Source organism: Heterodontus francisci, chromosome 25 (assembly GCF_036365525.1).
Source record: "Heterodontus francisci isolate sHetFra1 chromosome 25, sHetFra1.hap1, whole genome shotgun sequence".
Taxonomy (NCBI): Eukaryota; Metazoa; Chordata; class Chondrichthyes; order Heterodontiformes; family Heterodontidae; genus Heterodontus; species Heterodontus francisci.
This window is the reverse complement of record NC_090395.1, coordinates 54,455,153-54,473,681: the sequence shown is the minus strand read 5'-3', so window position 1 is coordinate 54,473,681 and position 18,529 is coordinate 54,455,153. Positions and strand designations below refer to the sequence as shown.

At 41.9% G+C, this 18,529-nt stretch overlaps 1 protein-coding gene across 4 annotated transcripts in view; it reads left to right on the top strand.

The window, feature by feature from the left end:
• LOC137383874 (cadherin EGF LAG seven-pass G-type receptor 2-like) overlaps window positions 1-18,529 on the top strand; it is a 329,833-nt gene that overhangs the window by 42,033 nt on the left and 269,271 nt on the right. The window lies entirely within an intron of this gene.

Genomic DNA, 18,529 nt, shown 5'->3' with positions numbered 1-18,529 from the left:
GTGACAAGTGGTGTGTCCCAGCAAGCTTTTCTGAGGCCTCAACATTTCAGCATATTTATTAATGACTTGGATGAAGGAATTGAGAGTGTTATATCCAAGTTTGCAGATGACACTAAGTTTGCAGGGATAGTAAGTAGTTCATATGGGAGCAGGAGGTTACAAAGTGACATAAACAGATGAATTGAGTGGGAAAAATCATTGCTGATGGTGTTCAGTGTGGGCATGTTAACGACCAGGTGAGAAAGGGGTCTCTCTCAGCCTTCACCTGTTTTTACCATAACAGGGTTTAATTTTAAACACACCATTTTTTTTTTTAGCTCCTCCTTGGTGAATCATTGTTCACTAACTTCCAATTATAAGGCAAAGAAACTAGCCAAACAGGTTTTCTTAGGTTTAAAGAAAAAAGGTTGAACTTTATTAAACTTAAACTCTAATTCGGTTAATACACGACGCGCCCACGCTAGCTTGCATACGCGATACACACGTGCAGATAGAGACAGAAAAGAGCAGAAGAAATAAAGTGGAAAAGTTTGAGACAATATCTGGAGATGGTTTTGGTTCCTGTTCTTCAAGCTCATTGTAAAGTCCTTGATTGTAAGTAGGTCTTGCTTTTCGTTGGGGCCCAGTATTCCTCTTAAACCTTGCTTGATGTAGGAGACTTTTCTCTTGAAGTTCATGTCTCCTCAGTGGGTCCAGAGGCTTGTGAGAAAGAGATGGGAGCAGACAGGAGAGGTCTTCTCACTCCAGGAGCAAACAATCTTTTTCAGTTCAAACTCTTTGTACAATACAGAAAAATCCAGGTTGCAGAGAAGGTTAGTCATGTGACTAGCTGGTCTGACGATGTCTGTTTGTGGATTCTTTTCTCTTAGCCGACCCTGGAATGTCTCTTCTTACACACAATACCTGATGCTGAAAGTCCATTGTGGGCTAAATTCGAGCAGGGAATAGCCCCTTTGTCCCTCCAAGCACTGTCTGTTGGTATGCAAATGTTTTTCATCCAAGTTTGGCAGCCCTTGTAACAGGCCTTCTCCTCTTCCCAGCAACAATTTGAAATTTAATGTCCATGTGGTTAAATTAATATGCCTCATTGTTGGCAGGTAAGGGCCCAGCATGACGGGGCAAGTGTGAGGTCCTCCACTTTGGACCCAAGAACGATAAATCTGGGTATTTTCTAAAAGGTGAGAAACTAGGAACTGTAGAGAAGCAAAGAGATTTGGGAGTTCAAGTACACAAACCATTAAAATCTAGTGGATAGATACAAAAAGCAATTAAAATCTCTAATGAAATGTTGGTCTTTATCTCAAGGCGGCTGGAATACAAATAGGAAGAAGGTGTACATCATCTTGGTCAGGCACCATCTGAAGTACAGTGTTCAGGTCTGGGCACTGCACCTTAGGAAGGATATATTGGGCTTGGAGGGGTTGAAGTGCAGATTTGCCAGAATGAGATGTGGACTTAAGGGATAAATTATGAGAACAGGTTGAATAAACTTGACTTGTATTCCCTTTTGTATAGGAGATCGAGGCATAATCCCATTGAGATGTTTAAACCGTTAGAATTCAGTAGGGCAGGTACAGGGAAACTACTTTCTCTGGTGGGGAATAAAGAAAGAGGGGACATGATCTTAAAGTTAGAGGTAAGCCATTCAGGAGTGAAATCAGGATGCACTTTTGCACACAAAGGGTAGTCAAAATTTGGAATTCCCTTCCCCCAAAAAACTGGATGCTGGGACAATTGGAGCTTTCAAGACTGATAGATTTTTGTTCAGGAAGGGTATCAAGTGAATTGGATTTGAGTTACTGATCAGTCCTATCTAATTGAATGGCAGAGCAGGTTTGAGGAGCTGAATGACCTCCTCCTGTTCCTTCTGCTCCTGTGTTCTGATGTCGGTTCAGGTGGATTGTGGTTAATTCATCACTTGACTATAAACTGCATCAACCAAAACAAATGGCCAGTAATAAATATTGAATAATGTAGAATTGATTTTTTTCATGTAACATGATAAAAATTCCATAATTTAATATTTGTGGGAAAAATTACTTCAGTAAATAAACTCATTGCCATAGGTTTTGTATTCACTGCCTGAGCGGTAATCTGGTAGAGCAGATTGCCTGCCCATTACAGAGCCTGTCTGATTTTCATCGCAGGTGAGCCACAGTTTCCTGAACAGATATGTTAGCAGCTTTATCTAAATCTAAACTTGTTAGTGCAGGCTTTTGTCACTTTTATCACACCCAAGGGATAATCTTTCAACTTGCACTTGCAGCAGGGAGACTTGCCTTCCAGGCATATATATCAAAAATTCTTAGGTGTGATTTTCCAAATGGCCAAAAAATCTTGCACAGGACATGCCCAAACTTGCAATATGTTCCTCTGTTAGGTGAATATAAAGTCGGAATAAGTCCCACTAGGACTGGATTCAATTTTGCACAAGTTAACAGCATGTTCAGCGAATCTTGAAAGAGCGTTGGAATGCTTTAGTATCTGAATTGCTTGTCAGTGTTTAAAGTTAATTAATATGTTGTGTGGAAATGGACGGAAGCATTCAGTGGAATACAAAGTTCAGGTGCGATTCATATCGGGATAGTTATTGTAGAAAGCAGTGAAGCAGAAGTAGCATCGTAACTTGGCAGTGAGGCATCAAGCAAATAACCCATTGTGGGTTAAGGATGGTGGGCAGGCTTCTGACGCTGCAGGCCCAATAAAAGGGCCAGCATCTTGAGAGCCTCGGCAGCCCCACTGGGAGAAGTGGGTGGTGCTGAGGAAGGTCAGGGACTGTGAGGATGCCTCAAAATGGAGGCGTCCTTGGAGCCACAAATTTAAAGTAAGAATTCAAAGGGGCCAAGCAGGCAGACTCTTTGGAACGGAAGGGAAACCCCGCTGGCAGCTGCATTTGGGACGCTGCAGTGCGTCCTTTGCTGCCAACAGCCTTCTCTTTGGGGCAAGGAACCTCCAGCTCCCATGGCCTGCAGCCAGCAAAATGCTGGCGAGCTGGTAATATCGCCCCTAACTGGGGCCTTAATTATTTAAATTGGCTGCCTGTCTGAGTGTTGTGGGCAGCTGATCAACATTCCTGCTCGCCCTGGGAAACTTCCCTGTTGGCGGGAATGCATCATGAAAACGTCCTGATGGAGCTCCCCATTGTTTTCCTGGCTCCCTCCCTCCCCACCACCCCCCCCCCCCCCCCCCCCACCACCTCCAAGCCGGCCACCCCGGGATGTGAAAAGTTCTGCCCAATGTAGTTGGCTGGAGGTGTTCACCGCAATACTTACGGGAAGGAGGGAAGGGAGCAGGAGGTAGGACAGGGGAGTTGTAACAACTGGAGAGCATGGAGGTCCTGCTGAATGCGACCGCAGGACCTTAGCTGAATGTTTTTTTTTCTCTGTTTCCCGTCCTGCAGCTAGTGAGTTTGAGAGGCTGGCTGGCTCGCTGTTGGGTGGGAAGGTCTGCTCTAGATGGCTGAAGCTGGAGATTGGAAAAGAGGGAGGGAGGGAAGAAGCCACTGGGGGAGTGGAGTTTGTGGGTTGGACTGGAGATTGAGGACAGGGCATTGGGTCGGTTGTTGGCTTGGAGGTCAGTGGGCGACCTGCAGACGGGGTCAGTTTGGATGGTGGGAGTGGAGGGGGTCAGCGGATTGCAGGGGCACTGGTTGTTCGCCAGTCGTGGCTGGTTAGCTTGGGGAGTCGAGAGCGAAGCACTTCTGCTCCTCTGCACACAAGCAGTGCTGAAAAAGCACATAACTGCTGCATCCTACAGTTCTTGCTTCCCCTCCAGCTGATATATTCCCAAATGCCAGCCCATAGCCATTAAAGCAAAAAGGCTGCTAAAATCTGAGGCGTGCAGCCTCATTAACATAACTAAATTACTGAACTGCCTCTTGAGAGCCGGATACTTGCTCGCCTCCCCAGCCTAACCCGGTTAAACCAGTCGTAGAATCATTTGCAGCAGGTTGGTATCCAGTTTCAGACTTTAAAGAATTTAACTGCTTCTCCCACTGATTATGTGGAATTAAAATTCCACCCCCCATTGTGTTAATTAAATATTTTTTAATAATAAAAGCAAGCACTTTCTCTGCACCCACACCAATGTAAAAACAATAAATGAATATTGGAACACAAAAACTACCAATAGCCATGTACATTGAATATTATTATTTTGATCATGATTCTTGAAAATGTAACCTTCCTTAAATTTAAACATACAAGGCCATATATCAGTTTTGTATTGACTGAATGCTACAATCACATTAACTAATTATATTCATGCTCTTATCTTGAACTGACCTGTGTACATTGAATTCTATTTCTAATATCCAGCACTGACAACTAGCAATTCCACTGAAATGTCCATTTTGTTTTAAATAGGAGCACAGAGTGTATTTTATTTCAACTATCTGCTGAATGTGGTATTATTCTCTGTGCTGAGGGGCACCTATCAGTGTGCAATTATAGGATGGCCCATGTTGATAAAGTAGCTCTGTCAACAATATATAATAATATTAGTGTCGGTACAAATGGTACAGTATCTGATGTGCAGTGAAAACCCAAAATTACTTTCACGCCATTCATACAAATGTAATAATCCCCTGAGGAAAAGGGAAGATTTTATTTTGTATGAGTGATGCTGCTGATAAATAGTCTATAATGGTTGCTGACAGATCTAATTAACTCGCTAGGTGTATGTATTTCTTTACCCTCAAGCGAGTGGAAAGTGCATTTTCTGTAAAACTCACATACTGGAAGTTATGATGAGGAAACATGGAAATGAGCTGGCCTGGCAGTGCAGCATTGGCGATGTAGAATACTCGAGAGGAGGGCTCACGTCATGCTTTTTCATGCAGTGAGTGCCCTTTTTTAGCCAGGCTGTCAGTAGGAGCGGCTGGTAGAGGCAAAGAACATCTGACAGGAATGTATGAGAAAGTCAAATCGCCCTTGTGACTCATGCACACCTCCTCCTCCTATCTGGTTACAGGACTGATGTGTGTTGAGGGGAAGAAGAACAACTTAAAAAGCAAATGAGGCAATAATTGGTAAATTGAAAAAGTTGGAATTTTTTTGAATTTGTATTCCCAAACAGAATGAATGATGTTTCTATTCCTGAGCGTTGCTTCCTGTTCTATCCCTGCTGGAAAGATCACGTGTTGGATTTTAATGGCAGTGATGGTTTAAAATTTCACAATATTGTAATTGATCTGTTTTGTTGTTCGACCAACACTACTGTAAAGCCTGGCTACCCGACCCGAACCCGAGTAGACTCGACTACATGTGTTGGGTTTGAGTCGGGTCGAAATTCCGAATCCAGCATTCAGGCTCGGGTCAGGCTGCACGGTGCTGCTTCCGGGAAGTCATGGGATCAGACTTGCCCATGATTCTCCACAACTCCATCTGCAGGAATAGCCTGCTGCCGGAACGGATGAAGGATATTCGTGTTGGGTCGGGCCGGGCGCGAACAAAATTAAAGGCCTCAGGCTCGGGTCCGGTTTTAATTTTATACCTGAGCCAGGCTTTACACTACTGCAGTGCATGTACACTGTGAACTTTGATAGAACAGGTATTTATTAATGTCCTGCCATTAACCCATAAGAAGTATCCTTTCTTCAACATCCCTCTAAGTATAATATATAATTTCTTTAGCTCCTAAAGAGCTCCGTTGAAAGTCTGCTTTGCTTACAATATCTGCTCTTTATAGAATTCCTCAATGATTAAACGTGTACTATTTCTTAATTTAACTTGCAGTAATGATGTCACAATCATTAATCCTTCAATGTAAACATTATCACACATTTTACCAACCTTGAATGCACAAGATAACTGACTTCTGCACTGACTGCTGCTGCAGGCACAGGAAGAGAATAAAAACTGAATGAAATCAAGTGCATATATATCATTAAAACAGCAGATATTGTGGATTAATTCTCATCATTACAAATTGTTCCCCTGGTTTGCTCCCTTCTTCCCCTGAAAGTGCTGATTCATGCTGGGCAGTTCTGATGAAAGGTCACAGACCTGAAATGTTAACTCTGCTTCTCTCTCTACAGATACTGCCAGACCAACTGAGTATTTCCAGCACTTTCTGGGATAGTGTTTCATGGGCATGAGTGTCTCTCTGGCACATTCAATCAATCGACCATCTGACATGCGCGAACTAATATAATGAATCGCGGGTGGCTTTTTGATCAGGTAGAACATCACAATTGAACCTGATCTTGTTCCCACTCAGCAGCCACTGAATTTACTGGATAGTGATCAACATTAGGAAACCTGGGCATAGTGAATTCAATTGGAATATTCTTACTGCATTTCCAGCTGAGATTGGCCAACTTGGCTGAGCTCAGGCAACAAACCTGGATTCTGCTTAACCTATATAACTCAGTAGCACTTAGAGAAGGTGTCCATTGTTTGCTGAAATATGTTTACTATTTTTGCCATAAACAGTGATCAGTGGAAAACTTCCCCTCCCCTCCCCTCCTAGATAAGTTGACGGAGCCTTGCCATTGATGTTCAAAATGCCCGATTTGGCTAATCCCATGGAATTATTGGCAGCTGCTAATTTTTTTCATCATTTTTTGTTTTGCTTTCTTCCTCTGCTGAAGGCAACATTACCTGAAATCCCTGCTGAGCTCTAGCAGCTACACAGTGGGAGCATTGGGATGCTGTGCTGCGAAGTGTGTAGGAACACCCAGACTCTCATCAGCAAGTTAACTTTCCCTTTGAAAGCAGAGAGGAGGCAGAGTGAAGGGGAAGTGGGTGGGGATTTTCCAGGAGATTTTGCTCTCTCCCAAGTGCTGAGTGAAAGCGAGGATGACTCTGTGGAATGCTTTGTTTAGTGAGTGTTGTCATGACAATCCAAGCCCTTGCTGTAAAAATGTTGCCCAGAGAGTATACTTGTGACGGGGCTTTGTTCTGGCTGCATTGATCGGCTGGTTTGCATGTGCAAGTGCTGTGGCTTTCATCTCAAATTGGTTTTCCTTTCTATTTCACGCAACAAAAAAGAGTTTATGCTATTTGTGTGAAATATAAGTGGAGGTTAATTTATAATGATGTAAATATGATTAATACTTATGGAGAATTGGTAAATTTATTTCAATTGCAAGAGCTGGCTGAACTTCAAGAAGGAAAAGAAGAAATAATTTGACTAGACACTAAGAAGCAAGGTTACCATTGGCCAAGTTTTAAATATAACCAAATTTGCTTGGTGCTCAGCCAGAGACTATGAAGCTTTCTGGAGTAAATGGTGTGAGCAGCAGCAGTGTAATGTAGTTTAACCATTCGAGGAATTTGAAAAAGAAATCCTACTTTACAGCCTTTGTAAATTCAGCTGAACTGCTCTTCCAGAGTGAATAAATATGATGCATATTACATTTTAATTATTGGCCATGGAACAGCACTTAATTCATTGTTTTTTTTACTTTATCCTTTTCCGGTTATTCTTTGCCTTCCGTGTTCCCCTGTTGCGACAACAGGTTGTGACCTGCTCCTGGGTCTGGGCCACTGTCTCTCTCTAAACAATAGGATGAAAATAAGACCCATTCTAGAACAGGTAGACAATCTTCTCCATCACATTATCATCCAGATGGTGAAGTTAAAAATGAAGCACATGGTGCTTTGTTTTTTTCCCCTGAATGCAAGGATTTGTTAAGGGAAGATTTTGTTTGACTAACTTGATTGAATTTTTTGGCGAAGTTAACAAGGGAGATAGATGAGGGTAGTGCAGTTGATGTGATCTACATGGATTTTAACAAGGCTTTGACAAGGTCCTGCATGGCAGACTGGCTAAAATAATAAAATCCCATGGATCCAGGAAAATGCAGCAAGGTGGATGCAAAGTTGGCTCAGTGGCAGGAAACAAAGGGTAATTGTTGACGGGTGTTTTAACGACTGGAGGGCTGTTTCCAGTGGCGTTTCGCAGGGCTCAGTATTGGGTCCCCTGCTTTTTATGGTATATATTAATGATTTGGGCATAAATGTAGGGGGCATGATCAAGAAGTTTGTAGATAAAGATTGACCGTGCAGTCGTTAGCGAGGAGGATAGTTGTAGGCTGCAGGAAGACATTGATGGTCTGGTCAGATGGGCAGAAAAGTGGAAAATGGAATTCAATTGGAGAAGTGTGAGGTCTTGCATTTGGAAAGGTCAAACAAAGCAAAGGAGTACATGATTAATGGGAAAATACTGAGAAGTATGAAGGAAGTGAGGGACCTTGGAGTGAATGTCCACAGATCCCTGAAGATAGCAGGACAGGTCGATAAGATGGTTAAGAAGACATATGGAATCCTTTCCTTTATTAGCTGAGGTATAGAATATAAGAGCAGGGAGCTTATGATGGAACTGTATAACTCATTGGTTAGGCCACAACTTGAGTACTGTGTGCAGTTCTGGTCACCTCATTACAGAAAGGATGCAATTGCACTAGAGAGGCTACAGAGGAGATTTACGAGGATGTTGCCAGGACTGGAAAAATGCAGCTATGAGGAAAGATTGGATAGGCTGGGGTTGTTCTCCTTGGAACAGAGAAGACTGAGGGAGATCTTATTGGAATGTACAAAATTTTGAGTGGCCTGGATAGAGTGGAGGTGAAGAGCCTATTAACTTTAGCAGAGAGGTCAGTGACAAGGGGGCATAGGTTTAAAGTGATTGGTAGAAAACGTAAAGGGATATGTGGAAATACTTTGTCACTCAGAGGGTGATGGGGATCTGGAACTCACTGCCTGAAAGGGTAGTTGAGGCAGAGTTCCTCAGCTCATTCAAAAGGAGTCTGGATATGCATCTCAAGTGCCAAAACCTGCAGGGCTATCGACCAAATGCTGGAAGGTGGGATTAGAATGTGTGGATCGTTTTCCGGCTAGCACAGACATGATGGGCCAAATGGCCTCATTCTATGCCTTAAACTTTCTGTGATGCTATGATTCTGTGAATGGTGGGATTTAAATTTGGTGCTTCACCTTTAGTCCAATTTCATCTTTTCCAGGCTGCATTTACACTACAGATAAAAATTGTAGATTAAAACGAAAACAATATGAAACAAAACAGTACAGTACAACTTGACCTGACCTGAGGCCGAATGCTGGACGCAGAATACAGACCCAACCCGACCCAAACCCAACATATGTGGTTGGGTTTGGTCGGGTTCGGGTTGGGTAGCCAGGCTTTAATTTGCAAGGGCCAACCTGATTACTGAGTCAAGTGGAGTAGGAGTACTTACTTCAGGTCAGATCCTAACTTCAGATCTACACTACCATTTCTTAATGTCAGTGCGGTGAAACTGCTGCAAATGCACTCTAAAATATAGCATCTGTGTCAAAAGCCTGACACTGCCATTATCTAAACAGGCCATAGTGTCTCTAGGCTAATCTGAATAGTTTGTTTAGATTGGATAATTGCAAATGTTACTCCATTATTTAGGAAAGGTGTGAGAGAGAAACCAGGAAATTATAGACCTGTTCGTCTAACATCTGTTGCTACTGGAAGTTACTGGAATCTATAATTAAGGACAGAGTGACTGAGCACTTTGAGAAATTTGAGCTTGTTAAGAGAGCGCCAACATGGATTTTTAAAGGGAAGGTCATGTCTAACAAACCTAATTGAATTTTTTGATGAAGTAACTCACGTATTAGATAGGGGAAGGTCTATGGATGTAGTTCATATGGACTTCCAGAAGGCATTCCATAAGGTTCCACATAAGAGACTGTTAGCTAAAATTGAAGCTCATGGAATTGAAGACAAATTATTGACCTGGTTAGGAGATTGGTTATTCAGTAGAAGACAGGGAATAGGGTAATGGGTATTGAATTGGTAGAATGTCACTAGTTGTGTCCCACAAGGATCTGTGCTGGATATTCCTTATATTCATTACAGATTTAAATAACACACTAGAGAACGGTGTTTGCTGATGACACAAAGATTGGTGGTATAGGAAGTAGTGTAGATGGCAGCAAAACATTACAAAGAGACATTGGTAGATTAATGAGTGGGCAAAACTGTGGCAGATGGATTACTGTGCAGAAAGTGTGAGGTCATATCTTGGGCCAAAAAAGGATAGATCTGAGTCTTTTTTAAATGGTATAAAGCTAAGAACGGTCCAAAAAAATTTAAGGGTCCATGTACACAGATCACTAAAATGTAGTGGTCAGGCTGATTGACTGATGTTGCACATGTCCTGCTGGTAGTTCAGAGGTTCCAGGGGCATTAAAATCGCTGTTGTGGTTATCTTAACAGGCAGAGCTGTCCTTGTGGTCGATGTTATCTGGAAATCAAACTCGTATGTCTGAAGTAACTCACTTATTTCCATATGTTTACATAAATTTTGTAGCTTAATGATGGTTTCATATATTTCAAGCAAGGGCTTAAAGTCTGTGCTGGAAGATCCTGCTAATTTGACAGCAATCAGGCTGAATAGATACCTTCCTCATGCTCACATATTTCATGCCAAGGGACCAGCTGGAAAATTGTTCATTATGCTTTCCCTCTTTTACTTCTCAACACATTTTTTTTTATTATCTTGACCCTTACCATTCATGTTTTGGCCTGCTTCTGTTTGGAGCTGTCTGTATTTTCTCTCCTAATATCGCCAGTAGATGTTATCTCAATTAATAATTTGAAGTCTGACCGACAGATTTTTTGCTTGCCAGGGTATTAAGGGATATGGAGCCAAGGTGGAGGGATGGAGTTAGGGTACAGATCAGTAAATATATTTTTTGAACTTTATAGACCAAGGTGGGTGCCATATGTTAACTGGGGAGACATATTACTATCTTGCAAACAGGAATTCAAGTTCAAAGAGTTGAGCCTTGCCAAGTCTCCTGACTTGAAAGACCTGCTCAGATAACTTATCCAACATTGCTGTATTTGAACCACTGCCATTCATGTGAACAAACACCTGCATCTTCCCCTTTGTTGTGTACTGATCCTGGCACTGAAACATAAAGTTAAACTTCAGTACTAGTTGCTCTCCACATTGGTTATCCACTCAAATAAGAAAGGATTTGTTCGACAGGTGGGAGACTGTTTTAATTGTGATTCTAGGATTTACTTCAACAACAACAACAACAGCTTGCATTTATGGTGCACCTTTAATGTAGTAAAATACTTCACAGGAGCATAATCAGTCAATTTCATGCACAACAAACCTCCACCAGCAGCAAAGTGATGATGACTAGATAATCTGTTTTTGTGATGTTGATTGAGATATAATATTGGCTAGGTCAGAGGGAGAACTCCTCTGCTCTCTTTGAACAAGTGTCATGGGATCTTTGTCCACCAGAGAGGACATACGGGGTCTCGGTTTAACATCTCATCTGAAAGACAGCGCACCCTCTGCACTACCCTGGAGTGTTGGCCTTGATTTTTGTGCTCACGTCTCGGAGTGGGACTTGAACACACAACTTCTGACTCAGAGGTAAGACCAAATGCTTGGTCAAAGATGCAGGTTTTAATCAATGTCCAAAAGGAGAAGAGATAACTGGAGAGGCAGTGCAATTTACAGAGCTTAGGGCCTAGAAGACTGAAGATACTGTTGTGAACTCAGTGAGACCGTTAACGTTAAACATACAAGATAGAGTCATAGAGTTATACAGCACAGAAACGGGCCCTTCGGCCCAACACTTCTGCGCTGACCATCAAACACCCGTCCAATCTAATCCCATTTTCCTTGTATGCTATGGCGTACGGGCCAAGTGTGGGAAAATCGGATTAGATTAGAGATATGAACCCCCAGATCAATTTAAAGAATTACACAACAATATTTGATGGTTTAAGACTTTAATTGTAACAACTCAGCTAAAAGAAATCCCCATTAACTAAATAGTATTTGGTAAGTAATTGATACCCCAAATTACAAAGAAAGGTATTTTCTTATTCTTTCTTTTGGGCCTCCTTATCTCGAGAGACAATGGATACGCGCCTGGAGGTGGTCAGTGGTTTGTGAAGCAGTGCCTGGAGTGGCTATAAAGGCCAATTCTGGAGTGACAGGCTCTTCCACAGGTGCTGCAGAGAAATTTGTTTGTTGGGGCTGTTGCACAGTTGGCTCTCCCCTTGCGCCTCTGTCTTTTTTCCTGCCAACTACTAAGTCTCTTCGACTCGCCACAATTTAGCCCTGTCTTTATGGCTGCCCGCCAGCTCTGGCGAATGCTGGCAACTGACTCCCACGACTTGTGATCAATGTCACACGATTTCATGTCACGTTTGCAGACGTCTTTATAACGGAGACATGGACGGCCGGTGGGTCTGATACCAGTGGCGAGCTCGCTGTACAATGTGTCTTTGGGGATCCTGCCATCTTCCATGCGGCTCACATGGCCAAGCCATCTCAAGCGCCGCTGACTCAGTAGTGTGTATAAGCTGGGGGTGTTGGCCGCTTCAAGGACTTCTGTGTTGGAGATATAGTCCTGCCACCTGATGCCAAGTATTCTCCGAAGGCAGCGAAGATGGAATGAATTGAGACGTCGCTCTTGGCTGGCATACGTTGTCCAGGCCTCGCTGCCGTAGAGCAAGGTACTGAGGACATAGGCCTGATACACTCGGACTTTTGTGTTTTATTTTCTTATTAAAACACCTGAAAACCTCACACCACACTTATATGTTACACAGTCCTCTTTGATGGCAAAATCTTTGCAGTTAAAAGTCCAAACCTCCTCCCAGTTGCAATGGGTTGGATCTCTCAGGCCTTTCTCAAAGTCAACGTCTTCTTCACTCACTTCTGTGAGCACTTTCAACCTAGATGTTCATGACTATTGGTGATCCTGTTGGTCTTTTACTTCTCCGTGAACCTTGACCTTCAAAACAGGTTCAACTCTTTGCAGCTTTTCTGCTGTATCAGTATTTTCCTGAGAGCAGGTGTTGCCTCTATTTCTCCCTTGTCTTCCTTTTTTTACAGCTGGTTCTGAGGATGCTACGGCTGGTCTCCCTTCGTTTTTACAGCCTGTCTGCCTTCAGAAAATCAGTTAAATTTATCTGGAATCAAAAGCCAATTACTCCTTGTCCTTTTCCAATATGCAAAGCCAATAAATATGGCTACAGCAGAGCCACCCCAGGCTTTTCATTGTTTCCAGGTGTTAACAGCTGCCATGCACATTTGCATCTTCAGAATCACTGACTCCTTGTTTATGATCTGAAAGACTGAGAGGGTGAAATCCATTGTTGTTCAGGTGTTTATACCCCTGCAGTCTCTGCTTTTCAAAAAAGTCTTTGATCTGTGTTCTATGTTGTCCTGGTAACCAAGATTTCTGTCCTGTCTTTTAGCAGAGTTGATATGAGGTCACCTGACTTATCTGACTCCATCTTACGCTTTTTAAAATATAATCATGTTACAAAGTCCAGCATTCATAACAGCATGACTGCCAATACCAGGGCAAAGGAATTGGGGGATGGAACTTGCAGCCTGAGTTGAAACGATGCAGATTACTCAATAGTCAATGCCCCTCCCACCATTGTAACATTTCAAATTCAATGAACCATCCATTTAATCATATAAAATGGTATTGCATGCATCAAATTTCACAGCATCATGATCTTTTGTGGCAGTCACTGAAATCAGAACCTCTCAGCAAAAAAGAGGGAAATTTGAATTCTCACACTTTTAATTTCTGAGGGGAACAAATGGAAGCTTTGACAAATTGGAGCTATTAAGCTGAGCATTAGGCAGGGGGTGGGGGGGGGGAGGGGCAGGGCAGTGATTCCAATGAACGAATATTAAAATGAAACTGACAGTGCCTTGGACCGTGCATTCGAGTAAATTGCTGGGATATCTGTGGGTAAGTCTAAGCCATTGCTGGATAACCTCATTTTGCCAGAAATAAGCCAAGTGTAGTGGCAAGCAATCTTTTATTAAAATAAAAGCCTACAGAGGAGCAAGCTGCATTCAGGTAATATGAATGTTACTTGGCCTAACAACCTATTTGAAGATGTAGAACTGAGTTTGCACAGCAGGAATCATTAAATAAGAGGGAAAACATGTAAAGGTCTGTGACAGCAAAAGTCAGCTATGCATCAGGACATTAAAGTGGAAACGGAGAGTGAAAATTACCCATTTCCCTTCAGTCCGGATTATTTTGCTTCAACTGTGTGCTTGTTTCCACCTGGAAGCGCTTAAGGATGGAATTGCATCATTTGTAAAGAGTAACAAGTTATTATCAATCGTTACTTTGGTGTGTGAAAAGTAAGGTGCATCCTTAATCATCCTGGCTGGGCTTCTGCTTTTTACATCGATTTATTAAGTGGAATTCTGCTACCAAAAAATAACAAACCTTTGAACTAATTTCCATAGTCAATGGTTTGTGTGCAGTCTTGTAGAATATTACTGAGGCCTTAACTGTTGAATATTTTTGTAATTGCTTTGATGCCATGAGCTTTTAACTTGAAAATGGACTTGAGAATATCTGTTCGACGAAACAAGTTAAATATACAACAATGGCATTAACAGCTCTCTATGTAGTGCAGAACACCCTCTCTTCACGTTTAGACAGTGTGCCTGAAATATCAGAATTACAGGATGAATCCTACTACGATAACTAGATCCACTGAAAAATATAGAACATAGCAAAATAGGAGCGGGTGTAGGCCATTCAGCTCTTTGAGCCTGCACCACCATTCAATACTATCATGGCTGATCATGCAAACTCAGTACCCTGTTCCCGCTATCTCCCCTTATCCCTTGATCCCTTTAGCCCTAAGAACTATATCTAACTCATTTTGAATATATTTAATGATTTGGCGTCAACTGCTTTCTGTGGTAGAGAATTCCACAGGTTCACCATTCTCTGGGTGAAGAAATTCCTCCTCATCTCAGTCCTAAGTGGCTTACCCCTTATCCTTAGAATGTGACCCCTGGTTCTGGACTCCCCCGCCATTGGGAACATCTTCCCTGCATCTAGGCTGTCTAGTCCTGTTAGAATTTTGTAGGTTTCTATGAGATCCCCTCTCATTCTTCTAAACTCTAGCGAATACAAGCCTAATTGACCCAATCTCTCTTCATATGTCAGTCCTGCCATCCCAGGAATCAGTCTGGTGAACCTTTACTGTACTCCCTCCATAGCAAGAATATTCTTCCTCAGATAAAGATACCAAAACTGCACACAGTACTTCAGATGTGGTCTCACCAAGGCCTTGTATAATTGCAACAAGACATCCTCTCGCTATGAAGGCCAACATACCATTTGCCTTCTTAACTGCCTGCTGCACCTGCATGCTTACTTTCAGCGACTGATGCACAAGGACACCCAGGTGTCACTGCACCTCCCCTTTCCCAATCCTATCGCCATTCAGATAATCTGCCTTTTTGTTTTTGCCACCAAAGCGGATAACCTCACATTTATCCACATTATACTGCATCTGCCATGTATTTGCCCACTCACTCAACCTGTCCAAATCACACTGGAGCTTCTCTGCATCCTTCTCACAGCTCACACTCCCACCCAACTTTGTGTCGTCTGCAAACTTGGAAAGATTACATTTAATTCCCTCATCTATATCATTAATATTTATTTCATTAATATATATTGTGAATACAATATATATTGTGAATATGCCCAGAAAAGATTATTTTTTCCAGAAAAGGATGCAACAAAAGCAAAGTATTTATTCCAAAATGCATTTGGTTCATTCAGTCTGTCTTGTTGTCTGAGTCATTTTTCCACATTTAAACCAATCATTGTCGTTCCTTGAAACATTCACTTTCATTTGAAAAAAAAGTTTGAGGTCAGCACCTGATGCCCACTAGATGCCATTTGCTACTTAAATGCACAAATCTAGGCACAAAAATAGATTACTCTTTAAAGTGGCAAATGCAATCAAAATTGGTTGACAAATGATTTCTCAACATTAACACAATTTATGTTGCGATCTGTCTTGGGCTTTAGAACATAATTGCGTCATTCACTAGTGATAACTTTACAACCAAAATAACATCATTCTGGCTGTTGCCAGCCACAACGAATGAGACAGTGAGGGTAACATTCAACGTTTGTGGAGGTGCAAACCAATGATAGAGGATTGGCCTCTGTTATACACCCATTATGACCTCAATTGAAAGGAAAACCTGATGAAGAGTATAACTAGACTACCACCCATATTGTGCCGTTGCCGAAGTTGAATTATACGCCGCCCCCCCACCCTCCCTGCCTGCTGTACCTCTAAATTGTACTTGGTACTTGGATTCCGCAGATTATAAGTGACCCACAATGTTCTGGTGCTGCATAATTTTTGTCTTTACAACTTCTTGTCAATTCCTTTCTTGATTCTTCCCCAATATTTTTTTTTCGCCTTGTAGAAACAATTTGAGCTTCATAAGTCTCTCTCCTTACCTAATCCCTCTTATCCTTCTTTGGACTTTTTCTCATGTTGCTAGGTTATGCTAAGGCTGGGTGAGGTTCGTTGATCCATGCTTATTATCCAAGCATCTGTTTCCCTTTAAGGAGGCAGCAGTGCGGAATTCCTTATAACTGCAAAAATTTGGCACAGGTCTATTTACAAAGCAATTTATAAAATCTAATTAGATAATTTCCTGACCAACTGAAAGCTTTTGAAGTTTCATTCCTTCTGTACAGAAGTTTTTAAAAAAAAAAGGCTGATGTTCACTCAGCCCCCTCTAATAGGGAATAAAACAATTGGATATTTCTGATCATTTATTTGCAGAGTGCACCAAATAGCAGTTCTTCTTCCACATCTGAATATACATTTATATTCTTACCAATTAACTTTGCACTGTAGCTGTGAATTGAAGATTAAAGATTGTTAATGAATATACCTCAACATCGATATGGAGAAAAATCTTATCTACTTAGCAAAAACTTAACCAGTTGGCAAAGATTTTTCTGTTTGTTTTAGATTTTATTTGACTAGTTGTTTGGTTGTAGCCATTTAGTAGAAATGTAATTTTTTTCACAAAACCCCTGCTAGTTTAAGATGGTACACTGGGTACACCCTTATGAATTGGTTTAACGCCTGGTCCACATAAATATATATATATCTTAATGCAGGTATATATCATACAATGGCATTCTTTTCAGAGGTGTTTGCAACCTTAGGGAGGTAATGAATGCGTTAAGGACCCAGTGAACTAGAGTTTTGAGTTCATGGGAAAGCCAAGTCTTGTAACCTTTCAATAGGAACATTGGAAGCATAAGAACAGGAGTAGGCCATTAATACCCTCAAGCCTGTTTTGTCATTCACGTAGATCATACAAACATACAAACTAGGAGCAGGAGTAGGGTATTCGGCCCCTCGAGCCTGCTCCGCCATTCTATAAGTTTCTGGCTGATCTGTTTATGGACTCAACTCCACTTTTCTGCCTACCCCCTTGTTTGTCAAGAATCTGTCTACCTCTGCCTTAAAAACATTCAATGACCCAGCCTCCACCGCTCTCCAGGGAAGAGAGTTCCACAGACTCATGACCCTCTGAGAGAAAAAAATTCTCCTCGTCTCTGTCTTAAATGGGAAACCCCTTATTTTTAAACTGTGCCCCCTAATTTTAGTCTCTCCTACAAGAGGAAACATCCTTTCAACATCCACCCTGTCAAGTCCATCAGGATCTTATATGTTCATAAGATCATAAGAACTAAGAACCAGGAGCAGGAATAGGCCGTCCGGCCCCTCGAGCCTGCTCCGCCATTCAATAAGATCATGGCTGATCTTTTCGTGGACTCAGATCCACTTACCCGCGCTCTCACCGTATCCCTTAATTCCTTTATTGTTCAAAAGGATATCTACTTGAGCTTTAAAAACGTTTACTGAAGAAGCGTCAACTACTTCACTGGGCAAGGAATTCCATAGATTAACAACCCTCTGGGTGAAGAAGTTCCTTCTTAATTCAGTCCTAAATCTGCTCCCTCTAATCTTGAGGTTATGCCCTCTTGTCCTAGCTTCACCTGCCAGTGGAAACATCCTCTCTACTTGTATCTTATCTATTCCCTTCATAATTTTATATGTTTCTATAAGATCCCCCCTCATTCTTCTGAATTCCAATGAATATAATCCCAATCTACTCAGTCTCTCCTCATAAGCCAACCCCCTCAACTCCGGAATCAACCTAGTGAACCTCCTCTGCACCCTCTCCAGTGCCAGTATATCCTTTCTCAAGTAAGGAGACCAAAACTGCACACAGTACTCCAGGTGCGGCCTCACCAGTATCTTATACAGCTGCAACATAACCTCTCTGCTTTTAAACTCAATCCCTTTAGCAATGAAGGACAAAATTCCACTTGCCTTCCTAATTACTTGCTGTACCTGCAGACCAACGTTCTGTGATTCATGTACAAGGACACCCAGGTCCCTCTGCATAGCAGCATGCTGCAACTTTTTACCATTCAAGTAATAATCCTTTTTACTGTTACTCCTACCGAAATGAATGACTTCACATTTATTAACATTGTATTCCATCTGCCAGACCTTTGCCCACTCACCCAATGTATCTATGTTCCCCTGCAAAGTTTCACAGTCATCTGCACACTTTGCTCTGCCACTCATCTTAGTGTCATCTGCAAACTTTGACAACCTACACGTGGTCCCCAACTCCAAATCATCTATATAAATTGTAAATAAT